Genomic DNA, 5,183 nt, shown 5'->3' on the forward strand with positions numbered 1-5,183 from the left:
CCCACCCCGATGCGAGGGCACCCCCAGCCCCGGCCACACCGTCCCAGCCTCCGCCCCCCGAGAACCTGAAGCCCGAGGTCGCCACTATGTCCGGTTAGTCAAGGCCGGGTGCCACCACCTCCTGGGACTCACACCACCGGGAGCCCAGCGCTTCCCCGCATGAGTCAGGGGCACCCCAGGTCCCCCCCCCCCCCACCGGGCTGGCAGGGCTGCCCAACCCCAGACCCTCCTTCGTCAGCTGGCAGCACCCGCCGCAGAATCACTGCTCTGATCACACCTCTGCCCCCCTCCCTCCCTCCCTCCCACCGCCCGCCTCTCCCAGGGCACAGGAGGGTGGGTCTTCCTCCCCTTGCCCCGTTGGTAGAAATAAAGTTTGTACTTGTTTTAAATAAGAATTATAGGTGTCGTTATTACCATGGAGACGGGCACAGTCTTTCTCTCAGATTCACGTGTTAGGGTTTCTTGCACCTTGCCCTTTCTCCACCTTGGCACCGTTAACATTTGGGGCCGGGTAATTCTTTTATTTTTTAATCCTCACCCGAGGATATTTTCCCATTGATTTTTAGAGAGAGTGGGAGGGGGAGAGAGAACTGTGGATGTGAGAGACACATCCACTGGTTGCCTCCTGCATGCGCCCCTGACCAGGGCCCAGGCCAGGGAGGAGCCTGCAACCGAGGTACATGCCCTTGACCGGAATCGAACCGGGGACCCTTCGGTCTGCAGGCGGATGCTCTATCCACTGAGCCACACCGGCCAAGGCGGGGCAGGGTAATTCTTTGTGGTCTGTTGGGTGCTGGCCTCTGCATGGCAGGGTTTTAGCAGAATCCCTAACCTCTAGGTGCCAAATTAGTCTGGCTCCCACAGCTGCCGTCTCAAGTACTGTGGTCTGGACCTGCCCCAGCACAGCCAGCAGCAGGCGGGGTATGGGGGGGGGAGGGGACTCCTAGGAAGGGAGCACGTTGTTAGCTCCCTGCCGGCTGGTGGGCAGTCACGCACCTGTCTCCGTGGGGAGCCCACAGAGAGGAGCAGATAGGTGTGTGCGACAGTGGCTGCTGGCCCCAGCCACGCTGCCCCACCCCTGTCCGTAGCCACTCGGGCTGGTTTCATCTCGGGGTTTGTAAGAAGGTAATGAAGGCTGTGGCCGGAGGCGGAGGCGGGGAGGCGGGGCGTCCCCAGTGTTTTGGTAACACCAGGCTGGCAGAGGGTTGCTAAGGACTACGCTGTTGGTCACGTGGTGGTAATGTGATGCCTCCTGTCACCCAGGTCGTTAAGAAGGAAATTTTATCATGTCATAGGTGTGATTCTACTTGAAGCAAGGAGCACCTTTTCCTCATGAGATAGTCCCCAACAGTGAGCGATTATCCTGCTGCCGGATTTCATAGGAATAGGAGCATGATTGAGAAATAATGTGCGAAATAAACGATCAGTCCGTCTAAGTTGTATGTCGAGCTCGACTGCTGGTGATGCCAAACGTTACGCTCGCCAGCTCATTCCTTCCCACATCATCATGAAACAAACAGATGTAAAGTGCCAGCTGCTTCCCCACCTTCCCCCATGAGCCTGCGCGTCTCCACAGACACCTGCTGGGACCTGGCACCCGATGGGTGTCAGTGTTAACCATTGCGGACAACTTCTATTTCTGTTTCCGTCTAAAGTCAATTAACAAAGGGACTTTTTGTTCACAGAACAATTGCCTAGATTTTTAGTTGTTTGACTTAGACTGTTTCAGCAGTTGACACCCTCAAATTCCAGTTCCGTAAACGGCCACCTCTTAGTTATAATGAAAATTTATGTACCTAGGACAACTATAAGGCTATTGTGACCGTCAGTGATTCAATGATATGACCTCAATCCCATACTTGACCAAAGTAAGCACGATACTTAGAGATGAGTATCTGAGAGATGTTGTTGATATTGATGTAGCTGATATGATAAAAGTGCCTGAATCTGTGAGGAAGGCAGGAGTGATCCCGAGTTATTGAAGTATTAGTCTATCCAACATTTAGGCACTTCCATACACATGCTATGTTCAAGGCGACGCTAGGAGTTGTGTAACATTTAAAAATTATTTAGAAGTAGATGCTTCCGCCACGGAGCTTACATTCTCATGAAGAAAGAAAATCATGTATACAAGTGACTCTAGCCTCAGACACAACGGATCCGTGTCGTTACTGAGGCCCAAGTAGGGTGTGTGAGAGCTGAGGGGTGTGTGTGAGCTGGGGCGGGGGGTGCGGGGTGCGTGTGAGCTGAGGGGGTGCTTCAGCTGCCGTGGTTGGGAGGGGCTTGGGGATACCCTCTGAGGGCAGTACGGTACATCTTCCCAAAGTGACCCCACAGCCACTTACATAAGTGAAAATAGTCTTATTTTATTCTTATTAAAATTGAAGTGTTTCCATTTAATTAAAATATTCTCAGTAGAATGAAAATATTCTTTTTTAAAAAAATATGTTTTTATTGATCTTTTTTAGAGAGGAAGGGAGAGGAAGGGAGAGAGATAGGAACATCAATAATGAGAATCATCAATCGGCTGCCTCCTGCACGCCCCCTACTGGGGATCGAGCCTGCAACATGGGCATGTGCTCTGACCGGGAATTGAACCCATGGCCACTTGTCCATTCAGTGGCCATTCACCCCCTCAGCCACACCAGTTGGGCAAAAATACTCTTGCTTGATTCTAGGAGGAGCTCTGTCCTCCGGGGCTTGGGGTTGGGAGTGTCCGCACGGGACCGGGCTCCCCCGCAGATGCTGGTCTCTCGGGCACCAAGCCAGTGCTCTCCAGCAGCTCCCAGTGCTCTCCAGCAGCACTGAGCCGTGGTGCTCCGCGCTCAGGGCATCCTGTGGTCCGGGCTGGCGAGGCGGCCCTATCATCCCGCAGCAACGGGAAAGCTGGCCCGTTATCAGAACGCCATTTCCTTGGTGAGCTCCCCCCATCGCGGCGCCTGCCCACGTGGTCTCCGTGGGGGTGGCTGTTGTGCTCGGCGCAGAGGCGCAGGGCACGTGAGGACGCTTTTCCTTCACTGGGAGAAACGAGTCATCCTGGGACCGCGCCGTGGGAAGTTCCGCCGGCCTCATGGTTCGCACCTCCTGGCACAGGCGTCCTCCACGCAGGCGCGCCTACAGCTCCGGGTGCCATCTTTGTGCACATCTTCAGATGCTCATGACACATCAGTTCCTCCTGTGACAATGTCTGAGCCCCGAGTACAGGTTCGGATGCTCTCTTTGAGCCATTATTGCTTTAAGAAGTCCTGCCCGGCCGGCGTGGCTCAGTGGTGGAGCGTCGACCCATGAACCAGGAGGTCACGGTTCGATTCCTGGTCGGGGCACAGGCCCGGGTTGCGGGCTCCATCCCCAGTGGGGGGCAGCTGATCCATGATTCTCTCTCCTCATTGATGCTTCTCTCTCTCCCCCTCTCCCTTCCTCTCTGGAATCAATGAAAATATATTTAAAAAGAAGTCCCGACAACACTGAACAGCGCAGTGGTCCAAACACACTCGGTGTCTCCCTATAGTCAGAGCCAGCTGCTCGCTCTTGCTTTCCCTCCCTCGTGTGCAGGGGCAGGAGGAGGAGGGGAAAGGCCCATGGCCGCCGGGGAGGTGGGAGTAGGGCCACTTCCTGGGCGTGTGACTGTGACGTCCTGCAAGGCTGCAGGCCCAGGAGGGCCCAGCATGTCACTGAATGCTCCGTGCTGACGTCTTGAAGTTTGGGGCACCCGTTGACCAGGGCTCCCCACACTGTCCTCGTGTCTGGGCCCCACGGGGGAGGTTGTTCCTGCTCGGAGGTCGTGAACGGCCTCAGTAACAACTAGAAGACCCGGGCATTGATGGAAAGACAATGAGCCACTCGGGAGGGCCCGTGGTGGGCAGCGGGTGCGGGAGAACCGGGCCGGCCGTGCTGGTGCTGTTGCTCTCTGTGTCGGGTGGATTTCTGCCCCAGGGGAAAGCTCCCTGCCTCCGAGAGCCCACATTCTCTGGGCTGGGAAGAGGGAGGGAGGGGGTCCAGGGTGCGAGCTCCTTATGAGCGCGGGTCCCGTGGCGCTGGCTGCCCATCTGGCTCCGTGGTCAGATCCCAGGGTCAGAACTCCCCGTGGCTCCTCTCCAGGTGGAGTCGGTCCGAGGCAGGTGCTCGCTCTGTGGTTATGTCCAAGCGTGGACAGCGCTCTCCTCCTTCGCACCCATTTCTCCGGGCCCATCCCGGCCACTCAGCTGCCAATAACAACCCCCTCTCTCTCCCTCCCTCCCCCCCCCCCACGCTCTCCATTCCCGAGTTCCACTTCTCACTGACATGCATGGGGCTGTGCGGCACCGTGAGCTGCACAAGGGGTGAGAGGGTGGCTGGCAGCTCCCTCCTGCCCTCTCCTCCCGCTGGTCTGTTCTCTGAAAACGGATCCCAGGGCTCAGCCTTCTGAGCCCCCCTCCGGCTCCCCCGTGTGTGAGGCACCAGCTCCGGACCCGGGGCTTTCCTGCCCGAGTCCCCATGCGATTCGGGGCCGTGTTTTCTAACCCATCGCCGGATGGAGATGCGAGCAGGAGGGTGTCCCTAGTCCGCGGGAGCTTCTCTTTCTCAGGGGACTCCCTGGGCCTCTTCCCTGTTCTTTGCTTTTTTAATCTTCACCCGAGGATATGGTTGGTTATTCATTGAGAGGGAGAGAGAGAGAAACATTGATGTGAGAGCGATACATTGACCAGCTGCCGCTCGTACACACCCCGACCAGGGATGGAACCCACAACCTAGGCATGGGCCCTGACTGGGAATCGAACCTGTGACCTTTTGGTGCACGGAACGGCGCTCCAACCACGGAGCCGCTGGCCGGACCCCCTGTCCGGCAGTGGGGCCGGTGCGCCCGCAGAGGGGGGCTCTGGGGTGACGCGGTCGGTCCTCCGTCTCGCTCCTCCTGAGAACACTCGAGCCTGGAGTCCTCAGCCCAGGACTGCTGACCGCAAGCCAGTTGCAGTCCACAGCCTCCCTCCACCGCCCTCCTTCGTGGAACAGCCGCTGTGTCCGTGTGGGTGACCGGAAATGAGCCCCGAGAGACGTTTTAACCAAGTACTTGTACGTGACCGGCTGGAGGCCGCGGCTGGACACGGAGCTCGGGGCTGAGAGAGCCCGTGGCCGTGAGGTGGGAGGAGAAGCGCTGCCCGCGGATGAAGCAGGCGAGGAGGAAGGTGAGAGCCAGTGTGCACAGC

General features: G+C 57.6%; 1 protein-coding gene and 1 non-coding gene across 3 annotated transcripts in view; both read right to left on the bottom strand.

Annotated features, from left to right (window-relative positions):
- Window positions 1-5,183, bottom strand: part of PALMD (palmdelphin) — a 38,116-nt gene that overhangs the window by 29,129 nt on the left and 3,804 nt on the right. The window lies entirely within an intron of this gene.
- Window positions 682-754, bottom strand: TRNAC-GCA. The gene has a single exon. It is a non-coding gene; the product is annotated as a tRNA-Cys (tRNA).

This window comes from Myotis lucifugus, unplaced genomic scaffold (genome assembly GCF_000147115.1).
Source record: "Myotis lucifugus unplaced genomic scaffold, Myoluc2.0 scaffold_633, whole genome shotgun sequence".
Taxonomy (NCBI): Eukaryota; Metazoa; Chordata; class Mammalia; order Chiroptera; family Vespertilionidae; genus Myotis; species Myotis lucifugus.